At 37.0% G+C, this 23922-nt stretch overlaps 1 long non-coding RNA gene across 1 annotated transcript in view; it reads left to right on the top strand.

Moving 5' to 3' along the window:
• The window catches only part of LOC117092215, a 70277-nt gene extending 46559 nt beyond the window's left edge, over positions 1-23718 (top strand). The window contains exons 2-3 of the long non-coding RNA XR_004440672.1: positions 22270-22311; positions 23530-23718. This is a non-coding gene — a long non-coding RNA (uncharacterized LOC117092215). The remainder of the gene's footprint in view (positions 1-22269; positions 22312-23529) is intronic.
• Positions 23719-23922: the final 204 nt, after the last annotated feature.

Here is a 23922-nt window from a genome sequence, read left to right as displayed (position 1 = left end):
AGTAGAGACAGGGTTTCACCATATTGGCCAGGCTGGTCTCTAACACCTGACCTCTGGTGATCCACCCTCCTCGGCCTCCCAAAGTGCTGGGATTAGAGGTGTGAGCTGCTGCACCCAGCCTGTAAGAAGTTTTCATGAGAACTGCAGTAAATACGTTTAACCTGGCAGCAATATGAAACTCTTTCATATCATAATAAACTTATTAACATCTTGTGGAGCTGGACCTGTGTGGAGCACACTTTCAGAAATGCTGCTAAATGTGTTACTTAAAGATAACATAGGAAAAACTATATATAATATGAGCAGTACAGATTCAAATGTAATGAGTTAGTGATCATGGGGTTCTTGTCACCACATGTGAAAAAATAAGAGGTGTGAATTTATCCTCATATTTCTCTCTCTGGCCAAGTACTGTTGTGACTGGAGAAAAGAATTTTGGGATGGAATTGGATGGCTGAGTGTGCAAAACAGTTTATCATCCTCCCAGATCCAGAAGGCCATACTATCAGCTACTTATTGCACTTTAAGTTCAGAGAAATATATTTAGCATATTAGATTCAACATAATATTTATCCTTTAATTGTTACATCACTCAATCTGGAGCACACTAAATAGAACTGGGGCTTTTTATGTCTTTTAAGACAAAAATTTCAAAACTTAATTGGAAACATGTAGCCATTCTGGTAAACTTTGTACTCCCCCAAAACACTCACAAAAGCTTTATCCTAATCCTTTGTTTATCCCCAAAGATTTTCAAATAAGGTTAATGTGTTTTTAAATTATACATCTCTTTGATTTTTATTTTCTTAGCATATGATTTTTTTGTAGCAGTTGAAATTGGCAGTTACCTTCTAAACTCTGCCACAGCCTTATTATTATGTTATACTAATAATAATTGCCAATCATTTTGGTCATATCTTTTGTGGATCTCTATTTTATGGATCATGATTATAGTATTAAGCACTTATTAAGTATTGCTTAAGGATTCTTTTCATGACTTCTAACTTCTGGGGGCAATCCGTATTTGTTTCTCCATTTCATTTCACAGTGTAGGAAACAAAAATCTTCAACCATTCCAGTTAAATTTGGTCTATTAAAAATCCGAAGTCTTTATCCAATAATATTAAACCTCTTCTTACATGCTGTCACACTTAAGTTGTATTGACTAATTTACGCAGTAACCAAAAAAAAAAAACAAAAACAAAAACCCAGTCCAGAGAAGCAAGGATTTCGGATTTACTTTTTTCTTGTGGGTAGTCTGTCCACATATAGGACTCAACAACTGGTTGACTCACTTGAGCCAGTGGTACCACTTTTCTGGGCTTTTATATCAAACCTTATGCATAAGAAAAAAGTTTGATTCTTCAGTTAGAGTTCATCCTAGACTGACTTTGAATCAACTCCCTGAATTCTTGGGATTTGCAAGGAAATTTCTCAATCTGATCAACATATATAAATTGAACCATTTGAAATTTCCACACTTTCTTGGCCAAAACTGGTAGACTATCAGCAATTTAGTATGCTTCAACCTAATGAAGGTAGAGTTCAAGAACCATCTTAGTCAAATTGGTACTGGGGCGAAGTAATCTCACATACTGATCAGTTTTTGCTGGTATCCATTCTGGTAGTGTGCTTAACAACTAACAAATTAAGCAATACAGAAAGGGTAGGGCATGTTTTGGTGAAAAATGGTAGTCAATTTTCCATGTTTAGTGAAAAAAGAAGACAATTATTTAATGATGAATAGGGAGAAAGTGGAAGCCTAATGGTGTAGCCAACTAACAGAATAACAGATTGACCTGGAGAAATATTTCAGGAAGGATGTTGGTGTGGCAAACTGTATTTATTACAAAGATGGATGCAACACTATCTTCATATCCAAAGCGTATCTTCATATTCTTGTACTGACAAATACTGTCACTTTTGACTATTGTGCTGAATATACCACATTAAGTAACTTAAAGGAAGAACTTTAAAGGAGAACTTTCCAAGGCCTCACTTACAGTTCTCTGGGTTAAAAAGGATTTTAAAATCTGATTGGATTTATGAGTTACATTTGCTTGAATGTCTAGAGGATGGCAGAAATATTGTTATGTGAATTCCTCCAAATTCACCTAGGTTGCTGATATGTCTGTACATGGTCTTGACACCAGGTTACATGAAATATGAATGTGCTATCACATTATTTCAGATAAAACTCAAGTAGAAATGCATCCAAAAACATTAATATTTTTGGTGAGCCTTTTCTAAGTTTTGGTCATAGACATGAATGTTTCAAGAAAACTGTAAAAGTTTTATTATATACCTTTTTGACTCCATGAAGTATTATATACCTTTTGACTACATGAAGACTTGCAGTTCCACAGAATAAATGTGATTTTGTGGGGACGAAGAGCAGAGGACAGACTCCCTTGTTGTTAAGAACAAGAGAATGGTGTGACAAGATCTCTGTTTTGGCAGCAGTAAGAATAACAGATTGACCTGGAGAAATATTTCAGGAAGGATGTTGGTGTGGCAAACTGTATTTATTACAAAGATGGATGCAGTACTATCTCCATATCCAAAGTTATTCTATAGCTATGTCACTCCTCCATTAAGAATTGGCTTGTATGTCCCCTTCCCTTGAAACTGAGTGGGAAGCAATTTGTGACTACCCTAACCAATAAGTTTGGTAAAAGTGTTGCTCTGTGACTTCCAAGGTTGGGATATAAAAATGTCATGCACTTTCCCTGTGGGATGTACCTTTTTGGAATCCAGACATCATGCTGGGAGGAAGTCCAAGAAACCCGTGGAGAGACCCACAAAGAGTAGAGCTGAGGGTCATGGGCACAGTCCTGGCATAGCTTCAGCCAATAGTACCATTTTGCAAGCATGTGAGAATCACTGTGAAAGTGGATCTCCCAGCCTTAGCTGAGCTGTTGCAACTGATGCCATATGGATCAGCAAAGAGCTGTCCCCAGCTGAAGTCCTGACCCAATTAAAGATTCATGAGCAAAATCAATGCTTTATATTATTTTAAGCCACTATATTTTGGAGTGATTTGTTACACAGCAATAGATAGCCGGAACAGCTAGTTTTAGTAAGGCCTTAACTGAGGAATAGACATGAATATAAAAGAAACAAACTGTGCATTCACCTCAACATATTTTACCCTTTGCATTCTTTCACTAGTCTGAATTATCCCAGTTCCTATTGCCTTTCCTTATATCACCTACTTATTTTTCATTGTTTTGATTACTCTTCCCTAAATCCCCTCTCAGGTTTTAAGACCCCAAGCTAGACACATTATGTTAATAAAGGCTTGATTAAAGCTGAGAGTAATTAGAGGATTAAGTATAATTCCTACATTCTATTATCTTATTTATAGAACTTGATGGCAGGCTCTAAATTTTAACAGCAAGTGCTGAATTTAGGACTTAAACCGATGAGCTCCTTCTGACTTTAACACACTTTAGCATTTTTTGTTTAAATGGAATATTGCAATTATTCACCAGAAAGTTATAGAGACTACAGCAAACACCCACCTAGTCTCTCTTGTAGCAGCTCTTAATGTTTTGCCATACTTTCTAAAGATTTAAAAATAGTAATAAATAGTATATTAATTGGCTAGCCCTCTTCAATATTGTGTCATCTCCTGGAAAAATCTATCCTAAATTTGTTGTTTATTATTCCCATGAAAGTTTTATACTATTATGACACACACACACACACATACACACAAATACTATGTGATTTTACTTTATTTTAAACTTTATATAAAGGGAATTCTTACACATTTTTCTTATTATTATCATTATTTGGATCTATCCATTTGAGCTCTTTGATGGTATTTTATTGTGAGACTATGACCATAATTAATCAAATCTATTGTTGATAGATATTTAAATAATTTCTAGATGTTTTGCTATTACAAATCATGCTGCTGTATACATTCTTGTACATGTCTTTTTGTGCACATGTGGAAAAGCTTCCTCAGGGGCTACACCAAGAAGAAGAATTGCAGAGTGTAAGGATATACACAGCTTTCACTTTAGCAGGTATTACCAAATTGCTTTTCAATATGTCTCTGCCAATTCATTTTCTACCAGCAGTTTTGAAAGTTCTTGTTCTTTCACATTTTTACCAACATGTGTGATTATCAGACTTTGTAATTTTTGCCAATCAAATGAGTATAAAATGAAATTTAATGACTTTTTGCATCTATCCAATAACTGTTGCTATTTAGTTGTTTAGTGTCTTTTATATGTTTATATCCTTTGTCTATTTCTCTAATCAATTTTGTCATTTTCTTATTCATTTGTAGAATTTCTATATGAAGTTTTTATATTAACTTTTTGTTAATGTGCATTGAGAATATTTTATCTTAGCCACAGATTGCATTTTAACACTGTGTGATATCTTTTATTGAACAAAAGTTTAGAAAATGTAATGTCAAATTTATTCATATTTTCCTGTATGGTTTGTGCTTTATTCTGTCCTACTAAGTGGATTAATTACTTCCTAGAAATCATTAAGGTATATTCTCTATTTTTTCTAAATTTTTTTTACATCTGGGTCTCTCACTGTTTTCCCTAGATTTATTTTTTGACATAACATGAGGTAGGGATCTATCTTTTTTTCCATATGGATAATTTACTTCTCCTAATCATGTTTTCTGAATAATTTTTATCCCTTGATTTTTTTTTCCTTTTTGAGACGGAGTCTCGCTCTGTCACCCAGGCTGGAGTTTAGTGGCATGATCTCAGGCCACTGCAACTTCCGCTTCTGGGGTTCAAGCGATTCTCATGCCTCGGCCTCCTAATTCGCTGGGATTACAGGCACCCACCACCAACACCTGCCTAATTTTTGTATTTTGGTAGAGACAGGGTTTCACCATGTTGGCCAGGCTGCTCTTGAACTCCAGACCCCAGGTGATTCACCAGCCTCGGCCTCCCAAAGTGCTGGGATTACAGGCTTGAGCCACCGTGCCCGGCGTATCCATTGATTTTTAACACCATCTCAGACATACACAACATTTTTATACAGGTTTATGTCAGTTTCTGGTCTCCCTCTTCTGTTCCCGTGTTCTATTTTTCTTGCCTTGTTTTAAAAATCACACTATTTTAATTAATATAGCTTTATTCTAAGTTGTCATATTTGGTAGAATAAATCTCTGCACCTAAATTTTCAGAGTTATTTTACTGATTCTTGGTTCTTTACTTTTCTCCATGAATTTTAGGATCAGCTTGTCAAATTCTGCAAAAATACTCTCAGGGATTTTGCTGGGATTAATTTGTGGTAGAATTGACATCTTAAAAGTTGAGCCTTCCTATTAATGACCATATGCCATCTCCATTTATTAAGATCTCTTTTTTTTTGTCTTTTCATGAGGTTTTGTAATTTTCTCCGTAAATACAATTAGTCCTCATTATTCAAAGATTCCGTATTTGTGAATTTGGCTACTTCCTAAAACTTATTTGCAACCTCCAAGTCAATACTTGCTGTGCTTTCGTGGTCATTCACTGACATGAGCAGAGTGCTGAAATATTTGAGTGTCTGGCACACATGTATGTTCTCAGCTGAGTTCCCAACAAGGTGGTGCTCTGCCTTCTTGCTTCTGCTGTCATAATGAAAACATGTCCTTTTTGTGGCTAATAGTACCATGTTTTTTACACTTTTATGTTTTTTATTGGTGATTTTGCTGTTTAAAATGCCCCCCAAGCATTGTGCTGATCTGCTGTCTGTGTTTCTCAGTGCAAGGCAGTTGTGTTGTGCCTTACAGGAAAAATACATGTGTTAAATAAGCTTTGTTCAAGCCTGGGCTATAGTGCTGTTGGCTGTGACTTCAATGTTAATGAATCAACAATATTTATTAAATAAGGAGTCTTTAAACAGAAACACACATAAAACAAGGTTTTGTATTGATTGGTTGACAAAAATGTTGTAGCCAGAGGTTCACAGGAACCTACTCCTGTATTTCCCCTAGGAGCAATAGTTCAGTTTTTGCTACTTCACTGTGTATGGCAACTTTATGGAACATAATCACTACAAATTATGAGAATGGACCGTATCCTGAATGTTATTTCTTAGATTTATTTGTTTATATCACTTTGTAGTTATGTAACTGTGAATAGTATCTGTTTGATGCTCTATTTTCTAATTTCGTTGTAACTGATGTGCAGAGTGTTGATGTTGGTGGGCTGATCTTATGTCCTGGCTCTGTCATTTTACTAACTGTGTGACCCATGACAAGCTTGCTAGTTTCCTAGAGTTGTCATGACAAAGTGCCACAAACTGGGTGACTTAAAGCAGCAGAAATGTATTGTCTCACAGTTCCAGATGCTAGAGGTCTGAAATTAAGGTGTCAGCAAGGCCATCTCCCCCTGGAAACTGTAGGAAATCCCTCCTTTTCTTCTTCCTAGCATCTAATGGTTGCCAGCAATCTTTGGTTTCCCTTGGCTTGTAGCTGCATAACTCCAATTTCTGCCTTCGTTGTCACATGATGTTCTCCGGTGTGTGTCTGTGCCTAAATTTCCCTTCTCTTACAAGGACATCAGTCATATTATATTAGGGCATACCCTAAAATGACCTCACCTTAACTTGATTATATCTGCAAAGACCTGATATTTGATAAGGTCATACTCACAGGCACTGAAGGTTAGCTTCAAAATGTCTTTGGGGAGCACAGTTCAACCTATAACAGCAAGTTGCTTAACCTTCCTTTGCTTCAGTTTTCTCTGACATAATTGTATCAATTACTCTGATAATAACCGTATTATTTTCAAGGACTGTTGTATTAGATTAGTTAATATTGTTAGTCAAAAATTTATGGAAAATCCTTAAAACTATGCCTGTTCCACAGTAAGAATTCAGTGTGTAATCTAGTCAAGTGACTTTTATTTAGCAATTTTGCTGAACTCCTATTGGTTTCAATAGTTTGCAGACTATCTTGAATATACTGTTTAGATAATCACATTGTATAGAAAAGGTAATGTTGTCTTTTCTGATTTTATATATTTTATTTCAGTTTCTTACCTTATTATTGTAGGATAAGCCTTGTTATTGTTGTAAGACTTTCAATATAATGTTGAATAGCAGCAGTGATAGTAAGATAATGAGCACCTCGTTTTGCTTGTGATTTAAATGAAAAATATTCTATAATTTTATCATTAAATGTGATGATTGCTACAGGCTAGGGTGTTATCATTTCTCAGGTTAAGAAAAGTTATTTTTAGTCATAATTTTAGTAAGTTTTCAAATTACATTCTGAATGAGCACTAAATACTTTTTTTTTTTTTTTTTTTTTGCATCTGCTAAGATACTTATATGTTGTTTTCCAATATCAAGCCGGAAAGGATAGGAATGGAGTAGCAAATGAAAGTTCAGGCTATGGGTTAGGAGTTGAGTGGAAAGTTGTTTGGAACACAGCCTGGGTTGAGGTCAAAGCAAGAAACAAACAAACAAAAAAACACAGGAATGGCTGTTTGCCTTTATTGTTTGGCAGGTGAAAATATATGGATGTAAGAACTAGCTTAAAGGTGGTATTAATAGTAATAATAACATGATTGATAATAGTTAACATTAACATTCCTCACCAGATCCCTCAAAAACAATAGAAATAAAAGGGCGTATGTTTCATTTTGTAGTATACAGAGCATAGTTATTCTGTGTTTTTACGTGAAACGCCAGCATGGGAAAAAACAAAAAACAAAAACTGGCACCCAGGAGGTCAAGGCTGCGGTGAGATGTGATCACGCCACTGAATTCCAGTGTGAGACATGATCACACCACTGCATTCCAGTTGGGGCGATTTAGTGAGACCCTGTCTCAAAAACAACAACGACAAATAAAAACAAACAAAAAAACACAAAAAACAAAAACAAAAAAGACAAACAAACAAAAACCCTGAAGGGTAAGTATGCACAACACTTTGGTGCTGGAGGCAGTATAATTCCAGCTTCATCTTTAGTCATAAAATGATCCCATATAGCTTGTTGAAATTCAATCTGTAATATGTGCAGTTTCTCCTTGACCCCAATGACTCAGGCTCTGTTTGAGTCATTGGAAGGCTCATCATTATTTTCCCCCTTCCATCTTATAATCAAATCATTTTTATTGTTATTTGAAAGTTTATGGCACTGGGATGGATCAACTTTTTGGAATATGGACAAGGCAAAAACCTGGCTCACAGCCATAGAAAACATTCCCAAACCTGTTTGTGATGAATGTTTGGGCAGGCTTTGGGAATGATCTGTCTCTTTAGATGACAACTGGGTCCTGGCCTGGACCTTTGCCCTCATCTTCTGTTTATATCATCTATGAATAATCTCGAGTTGTTTACACCTTAAGGGTTGCCTCTTGACTTCAAATCTTTGGGGTGAAAACTGTAAAGGGGAACCAAGGAGGTTGTGGTAACTGGATTCATTTCAGAGTTTCTCTGAAGTGAGGAAAACTCAGTTTTGTTTACTTATTTACTTCTGAGTTATTAGTCTAAGTTGTTGGCACCAGAGTTATTTATGATGGAAGACAGTAAGTGCAAAAATCAAAAGGTAATTTGGGTGTGTTTCAGCCTGGTTTGGGACCTGCCTCAATAAATCCCAGTGAAGAAAGGAATATTTCTACCTGTTCAACTAGTTCTCAAAATGACTTATAGGAAAGTGCTCAGTATAAGTGATAATGAAACTTTCTTCCTTTCTTCCCTTTCTCCTTCCTTCTTCCTTCCTGTCTTCCACCAACACACATTTATTGAGTGTCCATTATATATGTTAGAGACAGATGATGAGTACAAAGTACTTAGCATGATTTCTAGTACATAGTAAGTGCTCAATAAATGATTATCCATAGTGAGATTAATACAAGTTTTGGTGTCATTTGTTACCATAAGCACAGAGAACCTTACTAAAGAGTCCCTTAATGCCTTTTTTTAGTAGGAAGCTGGTGTCTCTAATAGCACAGTCCATTGGTTGGAAAAATGACACTGAGAACAACAAATGGATGCTAAATCCAATTTCTAGTGACATCTCTATAGGAACAAGGAGACAAAAATCCAAAAATCTATCTGAAAGCCATGATTCAAACATTGGGTTAATGATGTAAAGTGGCAATAGGCAATATGAAAACTATATAAAAGTTTAATAGGCAGCTACTTAAATAACATGTAAAGATTTTTTTTTTTCCAGTTTTGAGGACTGCTGTTTCTAAGTTCGCACACAAATTCCTCTCTATAATGGGTGAGCTGCCTTGTTCTCAGCTGCACACTGTCATTTCTAAACCGGCCTGGCACTAAAAATTTTTAGTGCTGTCACCCCAAATTGCTAAACACTACTTACTCTTTAATTTGTCTGTCACTCTTTCTGTCACTCCCCTTGCACTTTACGGTGAGGCATTGGTTCAACTGTCATATCTTGAGACCCGTTGCAATAAAAAGAGAGGGCCTCATTTTACTCTTGTGATGGCCCGAGAGGTCACCTACAGCTGCCCCGAGTTATTTTGACTTGTAGATTTGGGGGTGAATACTGCTGACAAGCAGCAAGGAAAGTAACAAATCTTAACTCTTTTTAGATTAATGATTCCTTACCTAAGCACTTTTAAGAAGTGACAAAGACTAGACAAATAAGAAGCAAAAAATGGAGGTAAATTTAAAAGCCAGTCATCCCAACATTTTATTATGACTGCACATTAAGCAAATGACTTGCTGTAGCGTCATGCACCACAATCATTCATAGAACGTTTCTCAGAGCAGCTTGTTGTTTAAGTATGGGGATTCTGTTTGGATTCCACATTTCAGGTTGAATTCTCTGCTACTTTAGACGCCGCTAATGAATGCTACATGTTCAGAGGAGGAAAGAGAAATGCAATTCGAATGTTCTATGGCAAACAATCAAGGCTTTGTAATAGGGCCCCAGGAAGAGTCACAAAGAGTAAATTTTCGTTTAATCTCTTTCACCCATGTCCTAAATCCTTTCTGACTTTTGCAAGAAGTCTCTGAGTAGGGATGGGGTAAGGGAAGATAGTCTTCTGTATGGCAATGTTATGACATTATCTCTTCCTGTTCCCAAATGCGGACGGGACTGTGACACCTCTATCACATTAGGTGTTGCCATAGCTGCATACCCATGCAGCCCCCAGTCCCTGTCAAAGTGGATGCACACCTTCCTCTCACCTGTGTCAAGGCCACAAAACACATTTGGCTTGGGCTCTGTTTCTTACAGAGCCTTCAATAACACAGGGCTTTCTTCCACTCATTGGTTATTATGGGTGTCTCATATCTGTGCCTTTGGCTGTGGACTCTGGCGAGGAGGTGGGGTGCAGGCAGAGGACCATCTTGTTGTTCCATATCGCGCTATTCTAAAAACCAGTCTCTCCTCCAGCCCTTGCCCCTAGACGGGGAAGTCAGCCTGACTCTCTTCCTCCTTGACCCTTTCCCACACTGCCTGGGTGGACACAGGGGTCCTTGATCTCCACTGAGCTCAGAGTCTTCCTGAGGAGGAATGCAGAAGAGTTGGGGTGGACTGATCTCCAGTACCACCACCGATGAGACGGAGTTCTAGACAAGTTTGATTTTGCAGTGAGTGCACATGTCGGGACTTCGTTCCAGGATCTCTGCAACGATAGTGGTCACTGTCTTTCCTAGCTATTTAAATGAACTTGATTTTTAAGGTAAAACGATTCAAAGAAATAAAATCAGAAGAATTCTAGGGACATTAAAATGTAATAAACACTCCGTGTACTGTTGATTTTGTTTATTTTTTTCTTAGTATGTCGGTTAAGTGTTTGAGATGTAAACAGGGTGACTTTTTCCAAGTCTATAGTGAAAGGATCAACAGTTGGCGACTACATGCTTCCCTCTGTGACAGTTATTTTCTGGGCAACTATGTAGGATGTGCTAGTATTAATTTTATGTTAGTCTCATGTAGAAATGCTTGACAAAAACAGATGATTCCTACAGCTTGGCATAAGTGGCCTTCTGACAGTGGACAAATATAAATTTGCCACCTGACACAGGGGCCCCATCCATCCCTCATTCCAAACCCATGTGAGGAACTAATACTTTTCTGACTTCCTTAATTTCTCTCCTTTTCCTTGAGTTTTAGTTAAGGTCCATTTTGGAAACTTGTGCTTATAGTTTAAGAAACTTTATTGATGAGAGGCTCCACTCTAATATATAATTAATGAGTCAGAACCCCGTGTCCAAGTTGCTTTTGAGCACCAACAGTATTCTAATTTATATATTAAAGTCTTAATTTTGTTCTTAAACCTTTTAGACTTGCATGGTGCATTTATCAAGTGTGATTCTGAAAGTTCTTATATGAGCAATGTGTAGTGTGGGTTTAACAGATAACATTAATAAACTCACACTTAATAACCACACTAAAAGCAGCTTCCATCTGGATTTACTGGCAATAAAGGGAGACATTACAGAACTTTGGGAATTTGATCAAGGCGCCAAATACTAATCTTAGATTACAAAACCGTGGAATCTAACTGCTTAAGTATGGGAAAACAAAGCAATCAAGGACAGGCTTTTGGTAAAAGCTTTGCACTGTGGATTAATAATTAATGTGTAAAATGTACTTCATAATAAACTACATCATAATGGATTACTTTTGATAGCTAAATTGGCAATGATATCCCAGTATGGCTTCATTGACTCAATCCTTCAATTTTACTTGCTAGATGTATTGGGTTAAACTACAATGAACAATTATAGGCCTATTTTAACTTGTTTAGAAATCATAATTAATTTAAAAACATTGATGGAGACCTCAAAATTATATAAAAGTTGGCAAAAGTACATAAACAATAATAAGACAAGGTCTTTAAAAGAGAAAGTGGCATAATCTACCTTTAAGGTAATAAGCAGCGTTCAATAGGGAAAAAGCATTTTAAAAAAGCCAACTAATGTTATTCATGCAAGGAAATCTTGAAGTTAGTGCTATGTTATCATACATGGAAAATAAAGGTAAAATATTCAGTGAAGTAGTTTAGAAATAGTCAAATGTTTTAGAAACAAGTAGCAATGAATTATAATTTACATCAACTTTGACATCAGAATCTAAAAGTAGATACAAGAATTGACTGTCTAGAAGACTAAGAAAATATCTTGTTTTGTGATGTTCTGAATGTATAACTCTCAGCATTTTTTTTCAGAAATTGAATATAAATCTTACCAGAATCCTTCAGAACACACGGAGAATGGCAAACGAAATAGACTATCTCTTAGGAAAGTTAATTTTATCTTCCCAATCTTTGCCTCAAACTTAAGGAAATTGCGTTTATTTCTAATTTTACAAGGCACTCCATTCTCCAAAGAGGGATATTCAGGGTAATTCTGAAGTTAGGCTACACAGTTACTGGAAAACTGTGTAATTTGTCATCTGTTTTGAATCCCTTAATTCCTACTCTCAAGTAATAATAATCTCACACACAGACAGAACTTTACATATCACAACGTGTTTTTGTTTTTAATATTATGATGCCATTCACTATTTTAAAAAGCTCATATAAAATAATATGATATTTTCATGAGTATATTTACATAGCTAAGTGAAAAAAATACACCACTGGTAATACTGGTAACTTCTGTGGAAAGAATAAAGATTTAGGTATTTGTCAAAGGAGACTTTAGCTTACAAAGCCTTTTCACATATACTATTTCATTTATCTTTAAAAGAACCCTGTAAACTCTTATAAACTGCAGTTTGTATAGGAAGTTTCTCTATGTTCATTTCACAAATAGATGGGAGTCTGTTGTGTTTCAGCTACTTCAGATATATCAATGACCTCATAAAGATGACACTCTAGTGGGAAGTACAGATAACAAATAATAATGTAAAAAAGGTAAAAATTATATAGGATATGAGAAGCTGATAATTACTATAGAAAAATAAGTAGAATGGAGTGAGGGGCATATGGAATGCGGAGCATTGCTAGATAGAATATCACAAATAGAATACTTGGTATTGGCTTCATTGAGAAGCTGACTTTTGAGCAAAGCTTTGAAGAAGTTGAAGGCTTAATCATGGGGATATCTGGGTGAAGAGCATTCTAGATGAGGAAACAGCCAGTGCAAAGTCTCAAGCAATGAGCATGGCTGGCAGTTTAAGGAAATGCAAGGTGGCTGGTGCAGTTGGAGCAGAGGGAAGAGATAAGGTTGGACAGATAATGTGTGCCATTGTAAGGTTTTTGCTCTTTCCTCAAAGGGAAATGGGGAGCCACTGCAGGATTTTGAGCAGAGAAGTGATGCAACCTAAGTGGGTTTAAAAACCTGACTTAGGTTTTAAAAGTCACACCCAGCTGCTGTGTCAAGATAAGAGTGCAAAGGGCAGGGGTAGCCGAGAGCTCAGTCAGGAGACCAAGGCAGTAACCCAAGAAAGGGGTGATGGTGGCTCAGAACAAGGAAGGGGCAGTGGAAATAGTGAGAAATGGCCACATTTTGAACTTATTTTGAAGGCAGCGCCAACAGAACTTCCTGAGAATTGGTTTAAGGTATGAGAGAAAGACATGTGGGGGACTCTGAGGTTTTTTGGTTTCCCGAGCACCTGGAAGAATGGAGGTACCATCTATTGAAACGAGGGAAGTGTGCAGGTAGAGCAGATTTGGCAGGGGGAAGGTCAGGAGTTTAGAGGTGTGAAGTTTGATAGTTCTATATGTATATTGAGGTCAACTGTTGAGCAGGCAGTTAGATGTATGAACCTGAAGTTTGGGAGAGAAGTCTGGAGTGCATCTGAGAATTGTCAGCATGTTGATGGTATCTAAAGTCCAAAGACCAATGAAACTGCCAAGGGATTAAGCATGGACAGAACAAAAGGACCAAGGACCCAAGGTCTCTTCATGCTGTACGTGTTAAACACACACATACAGAAATAAACGTGTGATTGCAATTGTAACAAAATGCTATAAAGGAAAACCTCATGGAGGTAGGGAGTAAAAGAAGTTCAGGATGAGCCTCTCATAGGATGTGGCTCTTTCAAGGATACATAGGAAGGAGTTAGTCTGAAAAAGGGAGGAGAGAGGTTGAGTGAAGGAGAGTGAGGGCAGAGAGGTAGCATGAGCAAATTACCTAGGGCAGGATGGGGTGTGTTTGATGAACACAGTGCGGGTAAGTGTGGCAAGAACTTTGTGTGCCAGGAGGAGGGTGACGTGGCATGAAGTTGAAGAGAAAGGTAGGGCCAGATCAAGCAATGGCCATGTGAGGATTTTGAACTCTATGAAGCCTTTCAAAATGCTAAGAAGAAAAAGACTATAAAGCAATGAATTAAAATCCTTTCTCTGGAAAGAACTTGATAATAAAGTGTTTCAAGGACAGTGTAATGGAAGTTTCTGCTAAAAGTTTATGTTAAAGATGTGGGAAAAAGCAGGATGAATGGCAAAGTTGCAAAGTGGGCTTATGAGGTATCAATGATTTCAATCAAAACAAGGTAGAACTGTAAGTAATATTTAATATTACAGTCATTTTATTTTTAAATTATGAAAGAAACACAAAAGGCTGAAGAGATAATAGAAACCAAGTATGGTGTAACCCTCAAATTGAGAGTTGTGAAAGCCTTTTTAAAACTGGATAAAAGAACAGAACCAGGCATGTAAAATAATGAGTGATAAGGAAAAGACCAGGTGGCTGGTCCTGTTTGTCCTATGTCAAAATGTTAGAACAGGTCATAGTTAATGAGTGGTGGTGACAAGCTATTTTCTATCTACCCCGAGAATCCAAGAGGAAAAGACTCCTACTAAGGATTTAGAAGGGGTAGGAGGAAGAATTTTTTGACATTATAAGGTGTTAGAATGGATTTTTCTGGGCTTACCTTTTCTGAAGGTCTTTGGAGGATGGACAGACCAAAGGTTGACAATGCGTAAGATAAACAACTATGGTGAATCTTAGTGTATTTTGCAGGTTGACTTATTAGTTAAAACTGCCCCTGTATTGGTTTTCTAGGGATGCCATAACAAAGTACCACAGACTCTGTGACTTAAACAACAGAAATTAATTTTCTCACAATCCTGTCAGGTAGAAGTCCGAGGTCAAGGGGTCAGCAGGGTTGGCTTCTTCTGGGGCTCCTCTCTTTGCCTTGCAGATGACTGCCTTCTCCAGGAGTCTTCACATGGTCTTCTGTTTCTATGTGTCTGTGTCCTCATCTCTTCTTATAAGGAGCCAGTCATATTGTATTAGGGCCCACACTACTGACCTCGTTTTAACTTAATTACCTTTTCAAAGAATCTATTTCCAAATTGAGTTGCATTGTGAGGTACTGATGGTTAGAGGACTTCAACATACAGATTTTTGGAGAACACAGTTCAGCCCGTAACAGCCTCAAACTAGAAAACCATTCCAGAAGTGTGGGAGAGCAGTGTATATGAGAGGTAGGAGAAGGGATATCTGGAGGTCTGCAGTATTTTGTAGGAAGAATGACTTGGGATGATGAGGAATAGCCATAAAAGCAGTAGTGTATCATTCATGAAGATCCATGGGCTTTCCCCACACACTATGCATTTATTATTATTATTATTATTATTATTATTATTACTGAGATAGGGTCTCACTCTGATTTTCCAGGCTGGAGTGCAGTGGCATGATTTCTGCTCACTGCAGCCTTGACCTCCTGGGCTCTGGTGATTCTCCCACCTCAGCCTTGCAAGTAGCTGGGGACTACAGGTGTGTGCCACCATGCCTGGCTGATATTTTGTATTTTTTGTAGAGACAGATTTTCACCATGTTGCCCAGACTGGTCTCAAATTCCTGGGCTCAAGCAATGTACCTGCTTTGACACACACTATGCATTTAAACATATGAGACAGAATCTCACCTTCTTGAGAGGGTACATGAAACAGGGATGGACATGTTTTTGTGAATATAATGGACAGCTAATTCTGAATCAAAGGGGATATTTGAAAATCTGTTAAGAAGTCTGAGATTTCTTGATAACAAAATACAAAATAATCCTCCAGAAACATCTTGAAGAAAATGCACATTAGCTTATTGCTATGGCCTAAATGGTTTGTGTCCCCCTAAAATTCATATGTGGAAATCCTAACCCTCAAGGTGATGGCATTAGGAGGTGGGGCCTTTGAGAGGCGATTAGTCATGAGGGTGGAGATTTCATGAACGGGATTAGTGTCCCTATGAAACCCAAGGGAGCTTGTTTGACCCTTCCACTAGGTAAGGACAGTGACAAGGCACCATCTATGAAAGAAAGTGGGTCTTCAACAGACACTGAATCTGCCAGCACCTTGATCTTGGACTTCCTAGCCTCTAGAACTGTGAGAGATACACTTCTGTTGTTTATAAGCCAACCAATTTATGGTATTTTGCTATAGCCGCCCAAACAGACAAAGATACTCATTCATTCAAAAATGGTAATTGAGCTTTTCCTGCTTGTGCCAGGAACAGCACTCAATGCTTGACTGATCCCTGCCCTCGTGGAGTTTACTCTAGTGGGGAAAAGTAATGAATGAGGAAATAAATTTGATTTGTCCTATAAAACTACCATACAAGCGGATGTAGAAGTCCTGGGTTGGGCTGGAGAAGGGAGGCCACATGGGATTGGGGGATCAGTGCAGGTTTATCTGGTGAGGATACATTTGAGCTGAGATCTAAGAACGAGGACCATATAGTCCAAGGTGTTAGATCATCCCTAGTGCAGTGGTTTCAATTTAATTTTGACCTTTTCAAAAATCTCCTTAAGTGGTGATGCCTTTATGTCAGTTTACGGCAACTTTCAGAAAGCCTAACAATCCTTCCACTGAAGTGATAGCTTTGATTTACTTTCAGGCACAATCTTTTATCAATGCCTATTTATAACTATTCTAATGCTATGGAAGCTTGCTATCTACACCACTATACTTCCTAGTACAGGTTTAATAGGAAAAGGATCATTTGCTAAATAAAGTATTCACAAACAATTTGCATGTTCAACTATAAGGAGAGTGAATATTCATAATAGGAAAAATGCCACTGCACAAAGTGAATATAATGGTTACTAGGGATTTGGAAACCTGGAACTATCATCAAAATATAAATATTAGTATATTACCATGATTGCATATTATTCTGTTATTAAATCAAAATCTCAACTTTTACCGCAATCAGGTTTTTGAATGCTCAACATTCTCATGCTATTTAACTAGAACAGTTTTCTAGATACAAATGGATATATTATTTTCCATAAAAATGTTATCTTTTTACAGTATATTTCAGATCCAGTTTCTACTTCCACTAAAATAATTGCTTATGATACACAGACTCGATTTTATATGACTAATTAGAACAGTGTATGGAAAAAAATAGGTTTGCAGGTAATATTGAAATTAAATATGTTAATCTGTACCTCAGTGTGCACATTTTATGTGAGCTTTAATTTGCCAAATAAATTATAGTTCTGTGTTTATAAGGTGTCCTTGAAAGAGTGTCCTATTTTTGAGCACTAATACCATGGGGAAACAAATATACAAAGCTTTTAGCTATAGGCTACACTTGCATAAATTAAGGCAAGAGCAGTTGGTTGGTAAGTGGAGCTATGGTATCCTTAGCTTTTTAAACATTGAATTGTTAACATGATTTTTTTTAGTGTGGTTACTAATATTAAGATAATAAATAATATTTAGTTTCAATATAGCACCCCTCAGCCAGGGCGTAAATTCATTTTGAATGCTGTGTTGAATTAATGTATAATAAACATACTGCAGTTTGCTATCAGGAATTCTCGATGAAATGCAGAAAGTCAGTTCTTTGCTTATGCATTAGCATTGCCAGTCTTGCTCTGTTTAATTTTAGCTGTTTATAAAATTGCTCTACGGACAGTCCTCTTTATTTTAATGTGATTGTTTTAAGGTTAACCAGAAATGGTATGGTGTGCTTCCTGAAGTAGGTTATAAGTGTTGATGTAGGAATATGGGTCCCTCACAAAAATCCCTTTCACCATTAGCCACCTGCAATCAGGATACTCAGTTGCCTAATTGGGCAAATCATGGTGTCCCCTGTGGGGCAGGGGACTGCAAAGTCACTGTGTATACCTGGAGTTATTGAGTATCTGATAAAGCAGTTGGATCACAGAGGACTTGTAAAAGAAAACAATGTTGCTGACAGAAGTAGAATCTGAAAGCAGTTGTAGCAATTGTCACTTAAGTCTCAGACAAAGGGCAACTGTATTTAAAATGTTCTGTATTCTTGTCTAACAGGTTAGTTCCTTTTTATGATATTTATTGACATAACAACTCACAAGACTTTGGGCTTCGAAGTGGTTCCAGGTCTTAAATACTGAAGTAGAGAAAATTCTCCAATAGCACCCACATTTTCAGCTAAAGGGAGAAGCTAGAGAGCCTTCAAAAAGGAAAAAGGTAGCCAGCAAGTGTAGCCCCAGCAATTCAGGTGGCTGAGGTGGGAAGACTGCTTGAGTCCAGGAATTCTGGGATGTAGTGTGCTATTCCAATTAGGTGTCTGCACTAAGTTTGACATCAATATGGTAACCACCTGAGAGTAGGGGACCACCAGGTTGCCCAAGGAAGGGTGAACCAGCCTAGGTCAGAAATGGTGCAGGTGAAAACTCCTGTGCTGAGTGGGAAAACTCCTGTGGGATTGCATCTGTGAATAGCCACTGCACTCCAGCCTGGGCAACATAGTCAGAACCCTGTCTTAAAAAAAAAAAGTCAAAGACAAAAACAAAAACAAAAAAAGAAAGAAAAAAGCTAGTATTATTTTGTTATCCATCAGCTTAGGCTGCCATAAGAAAGTACCATACACCGGGTGGCTTAAACAACAGAGAGTTATTTCTCAGAGTTTTGGAGGCTGGAAGTCCAAGATCAGGGTGCCAGCATGGTTAGGTTCTGGTGAGGGATCTCTGCCTGGTTTGCAGACAATGGGCCCTGGCCCTGTGTTCTGACATGGCAGAGAGAGGGAGTGAGGTCTCAGGCTTCTCTTCTTGTAAGGACACTAATCCTATTGATTCAGGGCTTCATGGGCTTATTATCTCATTTAACCTTGATTTCTTCTTTAAAGGCCCTATCTCCAAAACAATCACATTGGGGGTTAGGGCTTCAACATATACATTGTTTTTTGAGGGGAGATAATTCAGTTCACACCATACTGTAAGTTTTAAAACAGGAGTTTATAATGTTTTTTGGTGCCAAAGACCCTTTGGCAGTTTGGTAAAACCTGTGGAGTCCCTCTCAGAATAAAGTTTACAAACATATACATTACATAGGTTTATAAAGAAAACTATATGTAAAAGCAGTTGGCAAACTGTTAAAACACTGTGATACAGAAACAGATGAGTTTCTTTATTATTAATACATTAAATAACATGCTCTAGTGGTTGCTCTAATAACCACTATAATTTTGATATAATGATGGATAAAACTGATATTTTGAAATATTGGTAGTAACTGTAATAGAATTTGAAAATTTCTGTGATTTTTATTGGTGACAAATTACAGGTATTGCTAACACTATTGTGACTGATTCTTAACATTCATAATGGAAGAAAATGCAAAATTTTAATTAGAAGTTACTAAAATGAAAGTACAATTTTTGTTTTTATCCAAATTTGAAGACTTTAAAAATGTTATGCATGAACCCCAAGTTAAGAATCCCTAGACAGGTTACCTTTTAAGATGTGTTTTCAACTAAAAAAGTCTGTTTTAAGAATTTAACAATGCTATGATCATAAAAATGTCAGTTATTATTATACTTAAGAACAAATAATTGTTCATTATTCATTATTATTATTATTATTTGAGATGGAGTTTCACTCTTGGAGTGCAATGGCACAATCTCGGCTCACTGCAACCTCCACCTCCTGGGTTCAAATGATTCTCCTACCTAAGTTTTTTGAGTAGCTGGGATTACAGGCACCCGCTCCCACACCCAGCTAATTTCTGCATTTTTAGTAGAGACAGGGTTTCACCATGTTGGCCAGACTGGTCTCGAACTCCTGACCTCAGGTGATCTACCTGCCTTGGCCTCCCAAAGTGCTTGGATTACAGGCGTGAGCCACCATGCCTGGCCTCATTATTTTTGTTATAGAGCAGTTAAAAAATATATTTTAAAAGTTGTGGGTTTCAACTAGAGCTGAATGGACTACTAATTGTGTAAGGTAGGGTTAACATGATAAAACTATTTACTAAGTAACTCCACTTATGAAGGGATTGTAACAACATTTTACCTGCCAAATACAGTCATACTTCTTTTTCATAACTGACTGATTTAGGAAAGCTATGTATTCTGTGGGTATTAGTAAAATTCCCATCAAGGAAAAAATAATCTGGGTTCACTTCATATGAAATAGGGCATCTATGATTTTATCTCTCAGTAGTTTCTGAGCTTGGTCCTTTCAGAAAAAGAAAATGTGTAACCAAAAAGCAAAACTATTTCCTTACTAGAGACAAAAGACTGCTTCCCAAATAAACCAACCTAAGAGGAGACTGTATCTTAAGGAAGCATGGTTGGAATGTTGAGACCTACTTCAGTAAAATTATAAGATGCCTTTAGGGAGTTAAGCTCTAGGCAAAGAATTTGGGGTATGTTTTAAAATGTTTAAATAGCCGGACTGTGTTAAGGGGCAGAAGGCTTGATGACCTGAATCAGTTAAGAAATACTTTAATCCCAGAGGCATACTCAGCCTGTAGTTTCTTTCAGCACAAGAAAGACATGTAACAAGAAAACCCACCAGGCCTATACAGGCTAAGCTTGAGGATATAGGGCCTTTTCAGTGAAATGAGCATTTAGCATTTTGTGACTTCCTATTCTGTGTTCCTGTCCTCAGAATCTACAAAAAATGATTTGGCCTCTTCATTTGTATTTATCTTTTTAGGTATTTTATCATCAAATAAAAGAACCTATAACAATGCTAATTTGTGTGGCACCCAAAACTTTTAAAAGAAATATGTTGGTCTTCATTGTGTTTACTGATCAGATGATACAATAGAGACTCCAGAGGTTTAGTGGCTTGGCTAAGAGCACAGAACTAGAATGTTGCAGTATCAGTATTAAGACTAGAACCTAAGTTATTTGTGTCCAAATCCCATGTCTTTTTTACTAGAATTTGTGGCCTTATTTAAAGCCACTGTAAGGAATAGACAGCCCCTCACTTTCAATAAATATTAATCAAAAAGCTACAGTGTGACAGGTAATGTGCCATGCACTTGCATTACTGTCCTGAACAAAACAGACATGGTCTCCATCTATGTGAAGCTTACAATTAAATGGGGCAGGTTTGAACTATGTAATTACAGTAAGGTGTGATGATGCAAGTTTGCTACTTAGGAGGAGCTGTTCCTTTTTTAATGTATGTCAATACTTGAGCATACTGAGTTGTGACTTTCCTAGTATCTGTCTCACTGCATATGCACATAGCCTCATCATTCAGAATATGGACTTTGGAGTCTTTCTGCCTGGCTTTAAATCCTTGCTCCATCATGTACTTGCTGTGTGATCTTGGCCAAGATTCTTAACCTCCTGATCCTTTAGCTTCTTCATCTGTAAAATATGATACAATATACCTACCTCAAAGAGCTGTTGTGGAGATATAGTGAGAAAATCTATTAAAATGCTTAGAATAGTGCTTAATACATAGTATTGAAAAAATGGTATATATTATGATTGTTATTGTTTATTCTTTCCTTAGCATGCAGCAAGTATTCCCTTGAACTTGCTCTTATAGTTTGCCCTGGGTTAATGTCCATAGCTAATATTTGCTAATTCTGATGCCATCTGTAGTCCTGGCTAGGCCCTGATGTTGTGGTTTCAAAGTGAAGTGCCTTTGCAAGTCTTATATCAATATGATCTGGTCCATTTCATAAAGCTCTGCCTAATATTCCGGTTAAGAATCAGCTTTTCACCTTTAGTCTTAAAGAAAGCAGAGATGGATCTCAGATCTTTGTTGAAATTCTGCAATATGCAATTTAAAGTTAGATTGACCTTCAAGCTGACAAAGTAAAATAAACAATTTTATAAATGAAAATGGCTAATCTGAAATAGATCACAGCTAAGAACTTCATTTTTTATTCATTCTCTTCATACAAGAGTGATATCATACAAGTGAACATCTAATATTGTACTTCATTGTGGCGCTCAGTGAAGATGCAGTTAGAGGAAATTAAGGACACAATGAATTGGCAGAAACCAGAGAATAAGTCTATAGTCCCTTATTTCAAAGAGTTACTTTATTTAAATATGGGTACGTCTGATTTCAAAAAAAAATAGTTGCCACATAAATTTTGCTGTTGGATTTTTTAATCTTTTGAACTGTTCTGGTTTCCTAGAAGTCACCTTTCACTGAAGTTTTTTTTTTTAATATGTAGAAGAACCTCACATACTTCCGGAAAACTGCATGAAAAGTACAGGTTAGTTGCTTCAAACTCACATCTCTTTAAGTGTACTGTGTAAACATTTTAATTTTTTTCAGGAAAGAAAATCTATTAATTAAGAGCTCAAATATTTACCAGAGAAAATACAGTGAAAGGAAAGAATAAGTTTTTTCAATAACATGAGAAAATAAAATCACATGATCTAAACATTTCCTCCCAGTTGCCCGCATGGTAAGTCTAGTACCTTTGTGGACTTAAAGGAGCAGCTTTAAGACTGGACTAAGGGCCTGTGCTCACTGGGCAATCTGGGGAATCGACCCTTGTTCTGGCTTTGCAGCTCTAAGTTCAGGGAAGACTAGACCAGGCTGTATTAGCAGGGAAAGGCTGAGGGTGATACATAAGCACTGTGCTCATGCCTGACCAGACTGTACTGAACTGTGTAGTCATATTATACATGGTATGCTACTGACATTGATGGCCTAGAAGAGGTAGTCCCCTGCACATTGCCAGAGCAGCCTCTTTGTAGGTCCTTATGCATGTGTGTGAACACACACACACACACACACACACACACACACAAGCTGAGCTTGTAGGGGGTCAGTCTATAAAGTCCCAGTAAGACACACTGGGTCTCACTCTCACTCATATGTTATCATCTTGGATCTTTGAGTTTTGGGTCCAGAAGCTCACAACTCCAGCTGTCCTGGGAAATACTATTTATCCCTTTTGCACTTATTTTCTTCTGTATATCTTTGAAAGTAACTTCTTGGTTTACCCAAGTGGTGTCTATGTCTGATCTTTCTATCTAGCCGAATATAACATTTTTAATATGATAATTTTATGAGTTTCAAGTCATAGATGCTTAATAAAAGTGAATTGAATTATACTCAGTTAAGATAAAATAAGTAATGCTCAAATGATGCACCATCTAAATCTAGAACTATTAAAAGTATGTCTAAATAAATTAAATCCAAATCCATAACAATTGAAAAAATAGGGGGAGATTCTAGGAGTGATATATAATATAAATATGTATTTAGTTACTGACCTATATTCATATCTAAAAGTCCAACCTTCTTATGCAGTGTACTCTTGGTATTCCTAGAACACTGAGTTCACGTAATGTGTTGTTTTTTCCTTTCACTTTTTGTGTTAACTTTCCAAAAGGGATACAACCAAAATATCATCATTGATTTAAATCTCTCTGGAGACACCCTGTACCACTGATTGTCTCTTCCTTCCAATTCTCTGCAGAAATTCAGTGTCCAGATGTTTCAGAATCCAGATGGCCTAAGAATCCTCTATCACCCAGAAAGGAGGAAAATGTGCATGAAAGTGGAACATTTAAAAAAAAAAAAAATTTAGCTTTGGCTATGTAGTGACAACATACAGAGCTCGAGAAAAAGCTTCTTCTCCTAAAGCAGCAACTTAATAAAAGGCATGTTATAGGCTTTATCGATAAGCCAAAATTTCAGCCTTGCCTCTTCTTCCCATCGCCATTAAGAGGCTTGCAGAGGTCCACACTCTTTAAAGGGCAGACAGCATGGAAGAACTATCATGTACAATTTAAAGTAGCAGCTAAAATTGGAATGGTCACGAGAAAGCCTGTTTCTTTGCAATTAAATTGACAAGCTGTCTATGATTACC

Source organism: Trachypithecus francoisi, unplaced genomic scaffold (genome assembly GCF_009764315.1).
Source record: "Trachypithecus francoisi isolate TF-2019V2 unplaced genomic scaffold, Tfra_2.0 Lachesis_group12, whole genome shotgun sequence".
NCBI lineage: Eukaryota > Metazoa > Chordata > Mammalia > Primates > Cercopithecidae > Trachypithecus > Trachypithecus francoisi.
The sequence above is the reverse complement of the archived record's forward strand: the minus strand, read 5'-3'. Positions and strand labels throughout refer to the sequence as shown.